At 37.2% G+C, this 18497-nt stretch overlaps 1 protein-coding gene across 1 annotated transcript in view; it reads left to right on the forward strand.

Moving 5' to 3' along the window:
• Positions 1 to 18497, forward strand: part of LOC138157377 (contactin-associated protein-like 2) — a 2155842-nt gene that overhangs the window by 753897 nt on the left and 1383448 nt on the right. The gene's annotated exons all lie outside the window — the stretch shown is intronic.

The raw sequence follows: 18497 nt of genomic DNA on the forward strand, positions 1-18497 counted from the left end.
GATGGATGGATGGATGGATGGATGGATGGATGGATGGATGGATGGATAGACAGACAGACAGACAGACAGACAGACAGACAGACAGGCAGACAGACAGATAGATAGATAGATAGATAGATAGATACAGATATAGATATATCTTTTTATCTATCTATATCTTTATCTATATAACCTTCTTCAGGGTCAGAGGACATAACAATCTTCATGACCAACTATCTAATTACAAAGTAAGAAAAGGTGTGGGGCTTCCTGAAAAACAAGCCTCCCCTAAGCAAGCTTCTCTTATTGAACTCCAAGTGAACCCCATTTACGGGCAGGGAAGATCTTCAAATCCCATTACCATTACAACCAAGGAGAGTGATTTTGGACTGAATAGTAGAATAGTATCTAATTAGAGAGATGATACACAAGATAAATGCAGAGAGAATAAAAGTATATCCATCTGCCCTTCATGAGTTGTCACTTAGTTCATCTGAGATTTGCATTAATGTTTAGAAAAGCTATAGTCAATAATTATTTATTTAATTGCTTTCTATGGTTAAATACTTTGCAAAAGTCTGTGCTCACAAAGAACAAAAAGAAAGATACCTCCTACTCTTAAGAATTTTACAATGTAATGTGGGAAGTTTTCAGTCATTTCCAAAACTTTATGGACCCCTTTTGGTTTTTTTTTTTTTTTTTTTTTTTTTTTTGCTTTATTTTGTAGGACAATTGGGGTTAAGTAACTTGCCCAAGGTCACATGGCTAGTAAGTGTGTCAAGTGTCCGAGGCCGGATTTGCACTCAAGTCCTCCTGACTCCAGGGTCCGTGCTCTATTCATTGTACCACCTAGCTGCCCCCTGGAGTTTTCTTGATAGAGATACTAGAGTAGTTTGACGTTTCCTTCTCCAGATTATTTGATGATGAGGAAACTGAGGTAAACTGGGCTAAGTAACTTGCCCAGGGTTGCACAGCTAGTAAGTGTCTGAGGCCAAATTTGAGCTCAGGAATATGAGTCTTCTTGACTTCAGGCCTGGCACTCTATCCTCTGTGCCAAGTAGCATTCTTGGGGAAGACAATGCTTTGTGGGGGGATTCATTGTGTCCATTCATACAGGATAATAAGAGGAAAAGGAATAAATTTAATTACAATAGTGCCTCCATATAAAAATGTCTTGAGGCCCTCACTCACTTTTAGATAAGACCACTTTGAATTTATTGTACTTAGGTTATTAATCACCTTTCAGGCGAGATTCAAGAAAAAGAAGTTGAAAAAGCAGTAAGATGGTGGTTCAAGAAGGGCTTTGTGTACCCAGGTGTGGGGTCCTGATGGTTGTGGAGTTGAAAGCAAGCAAAACCACTGATAGAATTTGGAGAGTTACATGTCAAGTTCAGTGATATCTATAAAGAAAGGCTTTGGGAGTTTGTTACTCCTCCCTCCATCTCCACAATCAGAAGGGAGAGACCATTAGGCATGTTGACCAGGTGAGTATCAAAACTAAGTTAGTCTGCATGTTGATGAGATTTCATATGATGAATTTATCCTGGAGAAGGTGCAATATTTTGGGGGTTGAAACCAAGCAAGAACCACTGATAGAAAGGGTCAGAACTGGCTAATATGAAGGCTGAACAGTTATCACTGATGTTTAAAATCAAAAAGAATGGTAAAGGTCCTTCAGAAATGGATGAGTGACATTTTCCCCCAGTTTCACAGAACCATAGAATCTGAAAATTAAAAGACACCTCAGAGGTTATTCAGTCCAACTCATATACAAACCAACCTCTGCTTGAAGTGTTCCAAGGGAGATAAACCCATCATCTCTCAGTGCATCCCACTCCACTTTTGTACATCTTGAATAATGAAGAGAATTTTCCTAAAATGAAAGTTAAATTAGCTTCTTTAGAACTTCTACCCATTACTGCTGATTCTACCCTCTAGGGGCCAAATGGACCAAATTTAATCACTGCTGCAAAAGATAGCCCTGCAAAAACTTGAAGACGGATATATCATGTTCCTGTTGAGTCCTCTCCACTTTTTGTATACTCTCTATTGATTTCTTTGATTATATTTTGCTTGTACTTTGATGAGTGTTCTTTAAATTGTCAGTGTTTCAACCTTTTTTTCCCTTTGCATTCCCTCATCATTTGCTTTCTGATTCCTCCCCATTTTCTTATGAATATACTCTAGGTTGGACTACAAAGCTGCCTCAGCCTACTCCCATGTTGGATAAGCTCTGCCAAGCTCCTTATCCTGAGTTTCATGTGGAGGGAGGGGGTTTGAGGCAGGGTTGGATCATCTGGCTCATCCTTTTCTCACTTCCCATTCTTTCAAGAATATATACTCTCCCCCTTCAAGAATTGCTTTCTTGGATCCTCTATTTTCCTTTTAGGTCTGTGATGAATCAGCATCTGCTTTTTTGTTGTTGTTTTTCCCATTGTGCAGGGAGATTTTACCAGGTAGTCTCTGCAGCCTTGGGATTCTCTAACATGGAAGCCACCAAAGAAAAAAGGCAGCAAGCTTCCTCTTCCCCCAACCCACAAAAAGAATTAAAGTCTACCTCCTTGGTGTCAGTGGATGGGCAGACAAGTGTTAAAAGTATACTGGCAAAGATTTTGCAGTAGGAGGGGGTGCTAGTATGGTCCTCAATCACATTTACCACAATTAGGTATTTATATTCCTGGTGAGAGTCTTGTCTGTTGCTGAGAAGGAAGGGTGCTGAATAAACACTCTAAGGATGAGTGTTCTCCATTACTAATTTGTAAGAATTATAACTTATCTAGATTCCCTTTTTTGTTTGTGAATTCAGATATAATTGCACTATAGCTGATGCACATTCTGGTGACAGTGTTTAGTGTATCATCTTACTCATCCCATGATTCTGAAGACCTCCCTGTCCCTGTCCCTGTCCCTGTCCCTCCCTACTCCCTCCCTCCTTCCGTGTGTCTCTCTCTCTCTCTCTCTCTCTCTCTCTCTCTCTCTCTCTCTCTCTTTCTCTCTCTCCTTCCCCTTACTTCCCCCTCCTCTCTTTCCCTCTGCTTTCAAAGAATTCAATGTGTTCATTCATACAGGATAGTAAGAGGAAAAGGAATAAATGTCTTGAGGCCCTAACTCACTTTTAAATGAGACCACTTTGAATTCATTGTACTTAGATAATTAAATGCCTTTCTGATGGGATTCCGACTGAATGGAGTTTCTAGATTTGGAGGAAGGAAGACTTTATATTTACATCCTACCTCTGACACTTGCTAACTGTGTGGCTATGGACAAATCATTTAAACTCTAAGTTTCTAGTGTCTCATCTGTAGAAATGCAGATCATAATACATTCCATGCCTACCTCACAGTTGTCTAGAGTCTCAAATGAGATAAGTAAACTTTTTACCCTGAATTCTGATTTCATTATATTAATATGGGTTATTGTAGATGAGGAAATTCCCTTTATCAATGTAGATCATGAATTTCTTTTCAAAGTATAGTCTTTGTTGCTCTACTCATAGGACTCTGAAGAAATGTGAATTAGGCAAAGGGATCATCTGTAGATGAATTGTAGAAACCACATGCTGAGATTCATTTGTCCCATTTATGACTCTCAAAGATGAATTCTTTTGATCCTTACAAATGACTATCATTACCTTTTGTTGCCCCCCAATTAAAAATAGTTTTCACTCTTCCAAGGAACATATTAAATAATGAAAAACAAGTTGGAAAGGAGGGCATATAGAAGTCCTTTGGCACCCCAAATTTTTTGTAAAAAATAAAGTTGCTTAAGCAGCTAAGTGGTGCATTAGATGTAGAGCTGTACCTGGAAGTAGGAAGACCTGAGTTTTAATCCCACCTCAGATGCTTCCTTAGCCTTGTGACCTTGGGCAAATCACTTAACCAACTCACCTTCAGTTTCTTATTGGGAAAATGAGCATAGTAATAATAGCGACTACTTTATAGGGTTATTATATCAAATGAGAAAATATATGCAAATGCTTTGCAAACCTTAAAACATTATATAAATTCTATTCTATTATTATTTTTAATCATTTTTAAATGGATTTGTTTATTTACTTTTAGTTTACAACATTCAGTTCCACAGTCACTTGAGTTTCAATTTTCTCCCCTTCTTTCTCCCCCCTCCCAAATCATGGCTCCATGCACTCTAATATAGGATCCACAAATATCTTCACATTAATCATTAGTCAGGTTGTAAAGAAGGATTATAACTGCCAGAATGATCATGGGAAAGAAGAAACAAAACAAAACCAGAAAAAGAAAGAGAGCAAGTAGTTTATTTCAATCTGCATTCAGATTCTATAAATATTTTTGTACATTTGGGTCCTTCTCCCACTTCTCTGATCTCTTTGGGATATAACCATAGAAGTAGTATGGCAGGGTCAAAGGGTATGCACTTATTTATAGCCCTTTGGGCATAGTTTCAGGTTGCTCTCCACAATGGCTGGATCAATTCACAACTCTACCAACAATGCATTAGTGTTCCAATTTTTCCACATCTACTCCAACATCTATCATTTTCCTGTTTTGTCATCTTAGCCAATCTGGCCAGTGAGATGAGGTACCTCAGATTTGTTTTGATTTGCATTTCCGTAATCAATAGTGATTTAGAACACTTTTCAAATGCTGATATCTTTAATTTCATCTTCTTAGAACTGCCTGTTCATATCCTTTGACCACTTATCAATTGGGGAGTGGCTTGTATTTCTCTAGATTTGACTCATTTCTTTGTGTATTTTAGAAATGAAGCCTTTATCAGAGACACTGGTTGTAAAAATTCTTTCCCAATTTTCTACTTCCCCCTTAACCTTGGTATCATTGGCTTTATTTGTACAGAAGCTTTTCAATTTAATGTAATCAAAATTATCCATTTTGCATCTTATACTTCTCTCTAACTATTGTTTCATCATGAAGTCTTCCCCTCCCCATAGATCTGACAGGTAAACTATCCCTTGCTCTCCCAGATTGCTTATAGTATCAGCCTTTATACCTAGATCACGCACCCATTTACACTTGATTTTCTGCCATACCATGTTTCACTTTTCCCAGCAGTTTTTGTCAAATAATTAATTCTTATCCCAAAAACTCTGGGGTCTTAGGGTTTATCAAACAGTAGATTACTATAGTCATTGGCTGCTGAGTCTCATGTACCCAATATATTCCATTGATCCACTACTCTATTCCTTAGCCAGTAGCAAGTAGTTTTGATGACTGCTGTTTTTAATACAGATTAAAATCTGGTATGGCTAGGCCACCTTCTTAGCATTTCTTTTCATTAATTGCCTTGATATTCTGGACCTTTTGTTCTTCCAAATGAATTCTACTACTATTTTTTTCTAGCCCTAGAAAGTAAATTTTTTTTGGTAGATTGATTGTATGGCACTAAATATTAAACCTCATTTAGATAAAACTGTCATTTTCTTATATTAGCTCAACCCACACATGAGCAATTGATGTTTTTTTTCCAATTTGTTAGATCTGACTTTATCTGTGTGAAAAGTGTTTTGTAATTGTATTTGTATAAGTCCTGGATTCGTTTTGGCAGGTAGATTCCAAAATTTTTTATAATGTCTACAGTAACTTTAAAAGGGTTTTCTCTTTCTATTTCTTGCTGTTGGATTTCGTTAGAGATATATAGAAATGCTGAGGATGTATGTGGGTTTATTTTATATCCTGCAACTTCTTCAAATTAATTTATTGTCTCGATTAGTTTTTTACTCAGTTCTCTAGGATTGTCTAAGTATATCATCATATCATCTGCAAGGGGTGGCCAGGTAGCACAGTGAGTAAGAGCACCGGTTCCAGTGTTGGGATGACCTGGAGATCGAATCCCGGGCTCAGACACTTAGCACCCACCCAGAAACACCTGGCCGTGTAACCTTGAGCAAGTTACTTAACCCCAATTGCTTAGGGGCGGCCAGGTGGCTCAGCAAGTAGGAGCACCCGCTCCAGTGTCAGGATGACCTAGATCAAATCTGGGTTCAGATACTCGGCACCACACCCAGAAATGACTGGCTGCCAATCAAATAATCTTGAGCAAGTTACTTAACCCTGATTGCTTAAAAAAAAAAAAAATCATATCATCTGCAAAGAGTGATAGCTTAGTCTCTTCTTTGCCTAATTTGATTCCTTCAAATTCTTTTTTCTTCTCTTATTTCTACTGCTAACATTTCTAGTACCAGATTGAGTAAAAGGGGTGATAGTGCCTATCCGTGTTTCACCCATGATCTTATTGGAAATGCTTCTCATTTATCCTCATTACATATAATCTTGCTGATGCTTTTAGATAGATGCCACTTATTATTTTAAGGAAGACTATGTTTGTTCCTATACATTCTAGTATTTTTTCATAGGAATTGGTGTTGTATATTGCCAAAAGCCTTTTCTACATCTATTGAGAAAATCATATGGTTTCTGCTAGTTTTGTTGTTGATGTGATCAATTATACTGATAGTTTTCCTGACATTGAACCACCCTTGCATTCCTGGAATAAATCCCACCTGATCAAAGGGTATTATTCTCATGATAAGTTGCTGTAGTCTTTTTGCTAATATTTTATTTAGAATTTTTGCATCTATATTCATAAGGGAAATTGGTCTGTCATTTTCTTTCTCTGTTTTGTCTCTTCCCCATTTAGGTATCACTACCATATTTTTGTCATAAAAAGAATTTGGTAGGACTCCTCCAATTTTCACGAATAGTTTGTAAAGTCTTGGAGTCAGTTGTTCTTTGAATGTTTAGGATAATTCACTGGTAAATCCATCTGACCCTGGAGATTTTTTTCTAGGGAATTCCTTGATGACTTGTTCAATTTCTTTTTCTGAGATGGGATAATTTAAGTAGTTTACTTCCTCTTCTCTTAATCTGGGCAATTTATATTTTTGTACATATTCATCCATTTCACTAAGATTATCAAATTTGGGGTGGCCAGGTGGCTCAGCGAGTAAGAGCACCAGCTCCAGTGTTGGGACGACCTGGAAATCGAATCCCGGGCTCAGACACTCAGCACCACACCCAGAAATAATAACTGGCCGTGTAACCTTGAGCAAGTTACTTAACCCCGATTGCTTAAAAAAAATTATCAAATTTATGTGTATATAATTGGGCAAAATAATTCCTAATTATTGTTTTAATTTCCTCTTCATTGTAGGTAGATTCACCCTTTTCATTTTTGATACTCATAATTGTTTTTTTTTCCATTTTTCTCTATTTTATTTATGTATGCATTCAGGGTTATAAAACTTCCCCTAAGAACAGCTTTTGCTGTATCCCACAAGTTTTGTCATCTTGTCTCATTATTGTCCTTCTCTTGAAAGAAGTTAATTATTGTTTCTATAATTTCCTGTTTGACCCACTTATTCTTTAGGATTAAGTTATTTAGTTTCCATTTAGTTTTTTGTATATCCTTCCATGGCCCTTTATTACATATAATTTTTATTGCATCATGATCTGAGAAAGATGCATTTAATATTTCTGCCTTTCTGCACTGAATTTTGAGGTTTTTATGCCCTAGTACATGGTCAGTTTTTGTGTATGTGCCATGTACTGCTGAGTAGAAGGTATATTCCTTTTTTATCCCCATTCAGTTTTCTACAGAGGTCTGCCATACCTATCTTCTCTAAGATTCTATTTGCCTCCTTGACTTTTTTCTTGTTTATTTTGAGGTTAAATTTATGAATTTCAGAGCGGGACAGATTGAAGTCCCCCACTAATATAGTTTTGCTATCTATTTCTTCCTCTAACTCCCTTAACTTCTCCTTTAGTAATCTGTATGCTTTACTGCTTGATGCATAAATGTTTAGTAATGATATTGTTGCATTTCTGATGGTACCTTTTAGCAGCATATAGTTTCCTTCCTTACCTCTTTTAATTAGCTATATTTATGCTTTTACTTTGTCTGAGATAAGGATTTGCTACCCCTGTTGTTGTTTTTTTTTACTTTAGCTGAAGCATGATATATTTTACTCCAGCCTTTTACCTTTACCCTGTGTGTATCCCTCTGTTTCAAATGTGTTTCTTGTAAAATGCATATTGTAGGATTATGGTTTTTAATCCATTCTGCTATCTGCCTCCCTTTTATGGGAGAGTTCATTCCATTCACATTCACAGTTAATGATTACTATCTGTGTCCTTCTCTCCATCCTATTCCCTCTTCTGTTTATGCTTTTATTTTTCCCCTTTCACTTCTTAAGAGTTTTCCTTTTGACCACTGCCTCTCTCAGTATTCCCTCCTTATCAGCCCCCTCCCTTTTCCTACCCTTCTCCCTTACTACTTCTTCCCTCCCTTCTAACCAGCCCTGGTTTTCTTATTCCTTCTCCCCTCCTACTGTGTATATAATTTATGTATATATAATTGGGCAAAATAATTCCTAATTATTGTTTTAATTTCCTCTTCAATGGAGGTAGATTCACCCTTTTCATTGTTGATACACATAATTTGTTTTTTTCTTTCTTTTTTTATCATATTGACTTAAAGTTGATCAATTTTATTGTTTTTTTTTCATAAAAACATCTCTTAGTTTTATTTATTAATAAAATAGTTTTCTTAAATTCAATTTTATTAATCTCTCCTGTGGTTTTCATTATTTCTAATTTAGTATTTAATTGGGGGTTTTATATTTGTTCTTTTTCTAGATTTTTCAGTTGCATGCCCAATTTATTGACCTTCATCTAGGGTAGGATAGATTTTTATGCTTAATGTAATATGTTATTTCCTCCTCGAACCAAGATTGACAAGAATAGATCTCATGCAATGCTCCTCTCCCTCCCCTCTTTCTCTCTATTATGATAGGTTTTATGTCTCTTCTTGATAGAGTCCTATACTTAACTGATTATATTATTTCCTCCTTACACCAGAACCAATGAGGGTTCAGTTCATATAATGATCATCTCCCTCCCTTCTTTCCCTCTACTATGATGTTTGTTGCCACTTTGTGTGGCATAATTTACCCTTTTCTGGTTCATTCTTTCCTCTTCTTCCATTGCAGTCCCTTTGAAGCCCTTAATAAAGATTTTTATCATCACTTTGTGTGTTATATCCACACCCTCTGTTTAACTATATCCCTTTTAGATGTCACCATAAATATAGAATTCTCAATGTTAATAGATATCTGCTTCCCATATAGGGATGTAAATAGTTGATTCTTATTAAATAAAAAGATGTATGTGTGTGTGTGTTTGTGTTTGTGCATGTGATTTTTCCCTATTTACCTTTCTATGTCTCTTGAGTCATAATTGGAGGTTGAATTTTCCATTGAGCTCTGGCTTTTTCATCAGCAAAGTCTGGAAGTCTGTTTTATCATTGAATGACCATCTCCTTGCCTGGAATAATATGCTCATTTTCACTGGATAGCTGATCCTTGGTTGTAATCTGAGCTCTTTTGCCTTGCAAAATATCATATTACAGTCCCTCCATTCTTTCAATATGGAAGCTACCAGATCCTGTCTGATCCTCAATGTAATTGCATGATATTTGTATTGTTTCTTTCTATCTGCTTGCAATATTTTCTCCTTTACCTGATAGTTCTGGAATTTGGCTACAACATTTCACAGAGTATTCAATTTGGGATCTCTTTCAGGAGGTATTGGGTGGATCCTCTTGATTACTATCTTACCCTCTGGTTCTAGAACCTCAGGTCAGTTTTTCTTGATGAGCTCTTGGAAGATGTTGTCCACGCTTATTTTTTCATCATGATTTTCTGGTAGACCAATAATTCTCAGATTATCTCTTATGGATATATTTTCCAGGTCAGTTATTTTTCCATTCTCTTTTTCTAATTTTTCTTTCTTGATGTTTTGTTTGACTGATTCTTGGTGCCTCGTAGAGTCATTAGGTTCAATTTGATTGATTCTAATTTTTAGTGACTTATGTTCCTCAGTTAGTTTTTGAAGTTCCTTTTCCATATGTTCAGTTTCATTTTTAATTCACACATTTTTCTTTTTAAGGGGCTGTTTTCTTCATTGTAATGTTTTTTCTAATTTCACAACTTTGATTTTAAAAGAATTATTCATTTTATCTTCTACCTCTCTAATTTGGTTTTCAAAGTTCTTTGTGAGCTCATCTAAGAACACTTTCTGTGCTTGAGACCAGTTCATATTCCCTGTTGAGGCTTCAGCTGTGGGTGTGGAGTCAATGTCTCCTGAATTTGGTTCCTCCCTCTCACAATAATAGGATTCTAGATTATTTGTCTTTGCAGTCTGTTTTTTTACCCATTTTAAGACAGGGCCTTAGCCATGCTCTTCCTCCAGGGTTCCCAAGCCTTTACTGTATAAAATTTTGCTCTGGGGCAATAATTGCTGTGTTTTCAAGTTCAGAGCAGAGGATTGGAGCAGGTGGGGAACACTCTGCCATCCTGGTCTCTGGAAGTTCTGATAAGTGCTTTTTACATTTTCAGGCTGTGGGTTGGTAGTCCCAGGAATAGCTGCTGCCACTGCCACAGGCCCTGTATTTGTCTCTTACTGGGCTCTGTCAGATCCTAGCCCTGCAGTGATAGGCCTGGGAATGGCCCTTGGCTTTGATTGATCAACTTGCCGCCACTCAGTCCTGGCCTCCATGCACAGTGTTGTCCAGGCCTCTGTGCCCATCTGGGCCCCCCACATGCTGCCCCAGCATTGTTGTCTGGGCTCTATTATTGTTTTTGTTTTAGTCTAAAAACAGGTGTTGGTAGATGACTGTCAAATCTGTCTTATGGTAAGTTAATTGACTTTTAGGGGGAAAAAATACCTCAATAAGTTTTATTCATTGAAGTTTGTTTTGTTTTTCTTTTTCTTTTCTATTTTTTTTGGGGGGGTAAGGTAATAAATACCCTACAGCACCATTCTCATTATTTTTACTGGTACTACTCATAATGTGCATTAAAATATACCATATAACATCACCAAACCCTCAAAGGGAAAATAAAACCAACTTTCACCTATTCTATATCAACAACCTTCTTAAGCAGAGCAGGTAGCATTATCCCGACTTAACAGATTAGTTAACAGGTTCAGAGATATTAAGTGATGTATATGGTCACATAGCAAATAATTATCAGAAAAGACTTGGACCTAACTTTTTTTTTGCCTTTTGGAGGGCATTTGGGGTTAAGCAACTTGCCCAAGTTTATATGGCTAGTTTGTGTGTGTGTGTGTGTGTGTGTGTGGGTGAGTGGGTGGGTGGGTGTTAAGTGTCTGAGGCCAGAAATAAACTTGGGTCCTCCTGACTCAGGGGCTGGCGCTTTTATTCACTGTGCCACCTAGCTACCCCTAGACCTAACTTTTTTGAAAGACAGTCTAGTATTGGGGCAGCTAGGGGGCAGCTAGGTGGCATGGTGAATAGAGCACCGGCCCTGGAGTCAGCAGGACCTGAGTTCAAATCTGGCCTGCGACAGTTAACACAAAAACTAACCATGTGATCTTGGGCAAGTCACTTAACCCCAATTGCCCTCCAAAAAGCAAAAAAAAAAAAATAGTCTAGTATGTTTTATCTCCACCCTGTGTAGTGAAATACTAGTCACTCACAGAGTCAGGCTCAATAAATCTCCCCCTCAGGTTTGTAGGGTATCCCTGAAAGAGTTTGGTAATTCTTCTCTGGTGCCACATGCTCCCATTCCCGTAGTTTCTCCCCACTGCTAACTGAAGTAATTAACAATACAGTTTCATTTAATTAATTTAAATTATCTTTACAAAGAGTCATTTCCTGGAAGTATAGATCAAGAACAGAAATACAAGCATTCCCTTCCCAACACCTAAGGTGAACAATTTCCCCTTTAACACTTTGGTCTCTGGAGAGAATGGTCCAGAACCTTAGTTATTTGCTACATAACATTTATTCTAACAATTCGCTTCTAAATGTGACCTAGCCAGTGGTGGGATAATTCCCTCTCTCCTGCTGTTAAATTAAACAAGCAGGCTGATTGGAACTTCATCCCAAACTGCTTGAATTTCTGATCCCAGACTTCTCGGGGTTCTCCTCACATTTAGAAACTCACAAAACTGTAACCACATCCAATGCCTCTTGCCTAAAACCAGGAGGGAATAGACATAACAGAGACAGAACCAAGAACAAAGCAAAGCTATGCTCTCATGACACCTCTTAGAAGAGAGAAGGTTGCTAGGCTCTCACCTATCCAAGGGACCTCAATATCAGCCAGGTTGGCAAAAGCCAAAGTCAAGAGAGTCACCCTGACTGGCTGGTGCCGTTTGAATGCACCCCAGTTCTGGCTTCAATGAAAAAGCCTCCTCTTCACCATATGGTTATTGGAGGGTAACATCTGCACATGCTCCATTTCAGATGGGAGGTTCCAAGGCAGGCTTTTTCATAAGCAGGTTTCCTAGACATTTCACAGGGCGATTGTGCCTCTTTATTCTATGACCTCAAACTTCAGTGACTCCAGCATGCTAAAGACTTTTTAAATGTCTTTCCAGAACTCATAGTGGAGTCATTAAGTTTCAAAATTCAGAGTATCACTTGGTGTGTACAACTCCAACAACTAAGATAAACTCATAAAAATAACTAACATTTAGTTGTGCCCACTACGTGATTGGCACTGTGCAAAGCACTTTACAGATATTGTCACATGTGATCCTCACAAGAACCCTTACAGGTAGGTGCTATTATTATCCACATTTTACAGATGAGGAAACTGAGAAAAACAAAAGCTAAAGGGCTTGTCCAGAGTCACACAACTAGAAGGGTCTGAGGCTAGATTTGACTTTGGGTCTTCCTGATTCCAAGTCCAAGATTCTCTCCATTTTACCACCTAGCTGCCTGAAAGTGTTTCCTTTAAATCGACCATGATTGTTACAGACAGTTTGGTAAATAACTGTTGAATTGACTAGACCTACTTCTAAATAGACTGCAGGTAATACAGCAAATACAAACCTCTGAGACCAGACAAGGTAGGATAGACCTTATGCATAGATGAAATGCATAATATGACGTGCTGAAGGAAGGGCAAACAGAAACTTCCCAACAAATAAACTGACAATTAAAGACTATTAGTTTACCTGTTGCACATATCTGCCATTGACCCAAAGTCCCCTGTTAAGATGGAATTTTACACCATAACTTAAGATTGTCCCACAACATAGTGTGAAGGAGTTTATCATATCTTTTACTTCCTCACTACCCCAGAAAGAGTGACTAGACTATATTCATGTCATCTCCACTTCAGGGTGTGGACAGTGGAACTCCCAATTTCCCCTAGGGTCATTGCTTCCAAGAGTCTAAATCCTCCTGGTACATGGATCCAAGTACAAGTTACCCTGAGATTGGAGAAACTTCCAGAAAACACTAGAAACATCATGTTAGCTAAGGCAAAGTGAGTGGCTTCTGCCATTACCCCCAATTTAATGTCTCGGTATGTAGGCATAGCAATTAATGTTTGCATTTCCTGTGTCACTTAGGCTATTGTGAAGAAAATGCTTTGTACAGTGTGTGACACTTCATTTTGTAAACAAATTTCTGTTAATATTATTCCTCATTCACCCTGAAGTTCTTGGTATCTTAGTCCAGTGGTAGACAAAAGTCTTTGGGTTACTCTGGGGGATTACTATCATTCATTTAATCAGTATGTACTATTTACAAGGCAAGGACTCAAATGGATCATACCACACGGGAAGTGGAATATCTTGTTCTTTTCTAAAGAAACTTGGCCTGAGATACCTTGTCCTCAGTGACAAAATCAGACACTGAGGTCAGTCAAAAGGGTCTTAGAAGAAGAGATACTAAAAAAGCTGAGTGTTATCTGCTTTGATGTGGCCAAGAGCCACCTCAGACATCTTGCTTAACACCTCTCTCCATGTAAAGTACTTTAAGAACAATGCTACTTTGAAGACAGACCTGATTAAGACATTTTTATAACATGCTGGAAATGTTCCTTTTGTAATAAATGGACTATATATCCTACCTCTCTGGTGTTCCATTCACTAAGAAATTTGTTCTTTAATAAAAAGAAAAAGAGTAAAACCCTTTTCTATTATAGCAGTTCATAAAATGGAGGTTTTGACCTATGGTTGGACTTAAGCATTATTTTATGGCAAAGGTAGGGAGAAGGAAGTAGTTACAACCACTGGGTTTTTCCCCATATTTTATTAAAACATTTATCATGAATAAAATGTAGTTTCAAAACCTTATCTGTTTCAGTTAATATCTTTTCCCTTATACATTGCTTGTTCTCATTTTAAAGCTTTTCTAAAGAAAAGGCAAAAAGATACAGTTGGATCTGAGTTTGTGACTTTAAGCCATCCATTAACCTCTCTTTGCCTCAGTTTTCTCATCTGTAAAATGAAAGGGTTGAACTAGAAGGTTTTTATGGTCCATGCCATCTTTAAATCTACTATTTTTGAAATAGTATACTTCTGTCTTTCATCACTGTCTGGAGTTATTCATCACCCCAGTATTCACTAAATGACAACAGTAAGGGGGTTACTTGGAGTTAAAGGTACTTAGCAGTGAGGATAGATGTGTGCATAGATTATACATGTCAGACTTGGCTAGAGTCATGTTTTTTATTCCAGGAAGAAATTACTAGCAGCTTCTTAGCTCCCCTCCTTAGCTGTGCCCCAGGCTCCCTTCCAGATCAGCAGGCCAATTTGGGAGAGCCCCAGGCACAATCATATTCCAAAATGAATAATTTTTAACTTATGCTCTTTGGCCCTCCTCACTGCAGATTGCTGAAAGGTGAAACTCTTTCCTGTGTCCTTTTATATTCTACTTTCTTGCAAACACCTTGGATTGAGAAATTCCAATCTCAAATCATGCAAATTAGTTTTTATAGTCTTACATCCTAAATAACTGTAGATGTTTAGATGTGGTCATATATTGACACTAGGCTGTTTTGCTCCATCTTTTACTCCCATGTCCTGCTTTCTCTAATAATATGAGTTCCACAGTATTTGTGTCACACCTTCTTTGACCTTTTTTTGACTCTGTTGACCCACTCCTCCTTCTTGAACCTTTTGTCAAGCTTAGCTACTGTGACTGTCTGTACAAATGTACTTCAATGTTATTTTCTCCTAAGGTTACTTAATCCTTGGCTCTCTGTTATACTTCCTTCTAGACACTCACCAATGAAATAATATTTGTCAAGCATCTTATTCTACCTCTTTTCTGTCTGATTTAAATCTTTATATTGAAGTGAACTTTTTATTTCTTTCTAAAGTTTCTTTTTTTCTTATGACTAAGGATTATTAGCAAATGTACACATTTCAATATATTAAGGAGAAGAATGAGAATTGTAAGAACCTATAAACATCTATTAGGTAAAGTTTTCTTTGTTTTTAAGGAGGAAGCTGGCAAATAGCATAAATTTTTTTAAAAGTAACAAATATTAAGGCACCATTTTTCATATCTTTTAGGCACAAAATCTGTTAACCATCATTTTGCTCCCTCTTTTTTTAAGGTCCTGATCCAGGTACCTACCAAATACTGTCAATTAGCATTAAGTCATTTTCTTTCTGTTTCTCCCCCCTGGTTGTCATTTTTTGTCATTTGTCTCTTTTCTCTCATAATATTTCTTGTTATGAGGTATTTTTTTGTTTCTGTTTTTGTTGTTGTTTTTAACCTTTTGATGATTCTTCTAAAGTCAATCTAGTTATGATTTTAACCTTAATATGCAGAAATTATCACTCCAAAATTATCACCAACAATAAAAGGAATATATAGAGAGCCCTAGAGTGTACGGCATAGTGGATTAAGAGTTGGCTTTAGAGTCAGGAACATTTGGGTTCATATCCTGCTCTGCTACTGATTTGGTGACTGTGTGACCCTGAATAAGTCATCATTTTGCATCCCAGTATTTCAGACACCTCTATAAAATAAGTTGCATTTGCAGTTGCTGATCTGAATTGGAGGAGGGAGCTTCCCCACCAGGATTTTGCTACATTATACATCCAGACCACAAGCAAAAATAAAGTTCCAGTCTCTATATGATATAAAGGACATTATATAAGGCTAGGTAAGCAAGCCATGATTATTGACTTATAGTTGGGTCCAGGCTCTTATTGACATTGCTTGAAGCAGAATATAAACTGATCACTAGATTTGGAGTCAGGAAGACCCATGTCCAAGTCCCTTCTCTAAAACATGCTGACTTTGGGACCATAGGCAAGTCACATGACTTCTCTGATCCTCATTTTCCTCACCTATAAAATGGATATAATTCTATTGTACCACAAGACATGGTGAAGCTCATTTGAAATAGATATCAAATGCTTTGCAAACTTGAGAGCCATATAAAAATATTAGTTATTATTTTTGAAGGCACTGGGCTCCTGAGAAAGGTGGTAGTAAAGAAGTAGGAAGAGAAAGGGACCTGGTTAGGGGAAAACAATCAAAAGAATAGGAAAGAAAAAATTCCTTAATTTTTCATTTTTACCTAGGTATAGCCCTGCCTCTAGGGGTTTCAATGTTGATACATGAAATTAGCACAAAGGCTATACTGAACCTTAGAAATTTGTGTAGGCACAAATTAATGATTTCAAAGCTGCATATTCTCTTGAATATTGGTCATTGATTTTTTTTAAGGGAGTAATAAAACAATTGTGGTCACTGATCATTATAGAATTGTTCACAATTCACTGATTTTACTTGATGCCCATGCATTATTTTGGTAAAATGACTTTAATGTACACATGCCTGACAAATATCAATAGGTCATATGCATTTTTTAAAGAGCTGTTTTGGATTATGCAGAGCCCCCACTGCATGATAGTTTCAAAGTGTAGGACATATGCTCATAAACAATTTTCAGAACATGGGGTAGTCAGGTCTTTAACACCTTTTCAGTGTTGCTAAAAAGTATATCATCTGGACTACATTCTCACAAGGGGGATAGTTAGAATAGCAGAACTCTAGAGATCTGTATCCTTTCAGTACCATAACTCATTACATTTTATTGAGGTGTATATATTCTAATTGTTACTATAGGACACAATTTGATCCAAATAAAATCATTTATTAAAATAAATAAGAAAAGTAGCAGTGGAATAATTCTCCCCTTATATCTGAGATACTTTCTCCTACAAATGGTTGCTGGAGGGAAGAGTGGGCATGAATAGGGATCATGCATGAGGAGCACACATGTAATGAACAAATGTTGCCAGGGTGCACATATATTTGCACAGCTCAGATATAGCTTCAGGGCTGCCAATGGCTTCTGTTGAAATCATCAAGGTCTTATCATCTCAGGGTCTAAACATCAATTTTCCTGTATTTGGGCATCGTGTCATGTCTTATTTTCTCCCTCATTCTCACTCTCTTACTTGTTTCTCTGCACTCTGCTTGGTGCATCACTCCAGTAAACTTAGCTTAATTAAGGTAGGTTCACAGCTCTTTAAGTCATTGCCAGATTATATTTACTTAGTAAGAGAAGAAAAAAAAATACAGTGTTCCTCAGGTTCCCTCTCTACATATAAGGCTGAGAAAAGCAAACAAGCAAACCTCTTCTATTTCAGACAAATAACGAACTTAGGGATAGAATTCCCAAGATTGTATCTGGCTTAACATGTAAATGAATTTGATGCAGAGAAGAAATAAAGGGGAAAAGAAGCAAGATGATTGTTCTTTACTGATTTGTATGTCTCAGACTTGAGTCTCTTGTATTTTTACCATCAGAAATATGTCATTGTCTCCCATAAAGGAAAGAACAATATTTCCCTATGATTTTCCCAACTTTGACCTCCTATCTTCTATCCATGTACATATTTCTAATATATTATATTTAATATCTTTTTTATCTCTGAGAGAAGTCACAGATTTTTATATGGGGTCCCAGGGTTCTATTTATAAAAGAACATAAACTTTAGTATTCATTTTTACACTCTCCCCTCACTCATTGCCTCAGCATTTCTACACCCAATCCCTGTTATACACAAGGACTTGGTGAGTAGAAGTAGGAGGTGAGGAAGATAAAAGAGCAAAGATAACATCTGGAACATTGGTGAGTGATAGTATTAAAAATTCAGCTGTGAAGAGTCAATATTATATAAAATATTGAGTGCTGACCTTGAAGTAAGGATGATCTAGATTCATATACTGGCTGATACATAGTAGGTAGGTGACCCTGGGCAGACTACTTCATATCTAAATGCTCTAGGCCTGTGGTTCTCAAACTTTCTGGTCTCAGAATCCTTTGCACTCTTAAAAATTATTGAAGATCCCAAATGTGGTTTATATCTATTGATATTTACTTCTTAGAAATTAAAATGCCTTATTGTTATTATGAAAATATTTTTGACCTAGCAGAGCCCATGAAAAGTTATCAGAGACTTCCAAAGGACCCTGAATCATACCGTGTTTCCCTGATAATAAGACACTGTCTTATTATTTTTTTTTTGAAAGAAAAACACCAGAGGGCTTATTTTCAGGGGAGGGCTTATGTTTTCCTGCCTCAGCTCTCCTCCGCTGCACTGCTCTCAATGGTACCAGCAAGCAAATCACTGGGGAAGAACAGGATGACGCGCTCACTGCTGCAGCTCTGATTGGATGCAGCTCCGAACATGGCGTGCATTTCGGGGGGGGGGGGACGGTGCATACAG

The sequence above is a fragment of the Petaurus breviceps genome, unplaced genomic scaffold (assembly GCF_028583685.1).
Source record: "Petaurus breviceps papuanus isolate PSGF00001 unplaced genomic scaffold, PetGlider_PUasm1.0 112, whole genome shotgun sequence".
NCBI classification, from domain to species: domain Eukaryota; kingdom Metazoa; phylum Chordata; class Mammalia; order Diprotodontia; family Petauridae; genus Petaurus; species Petaurus breviceps.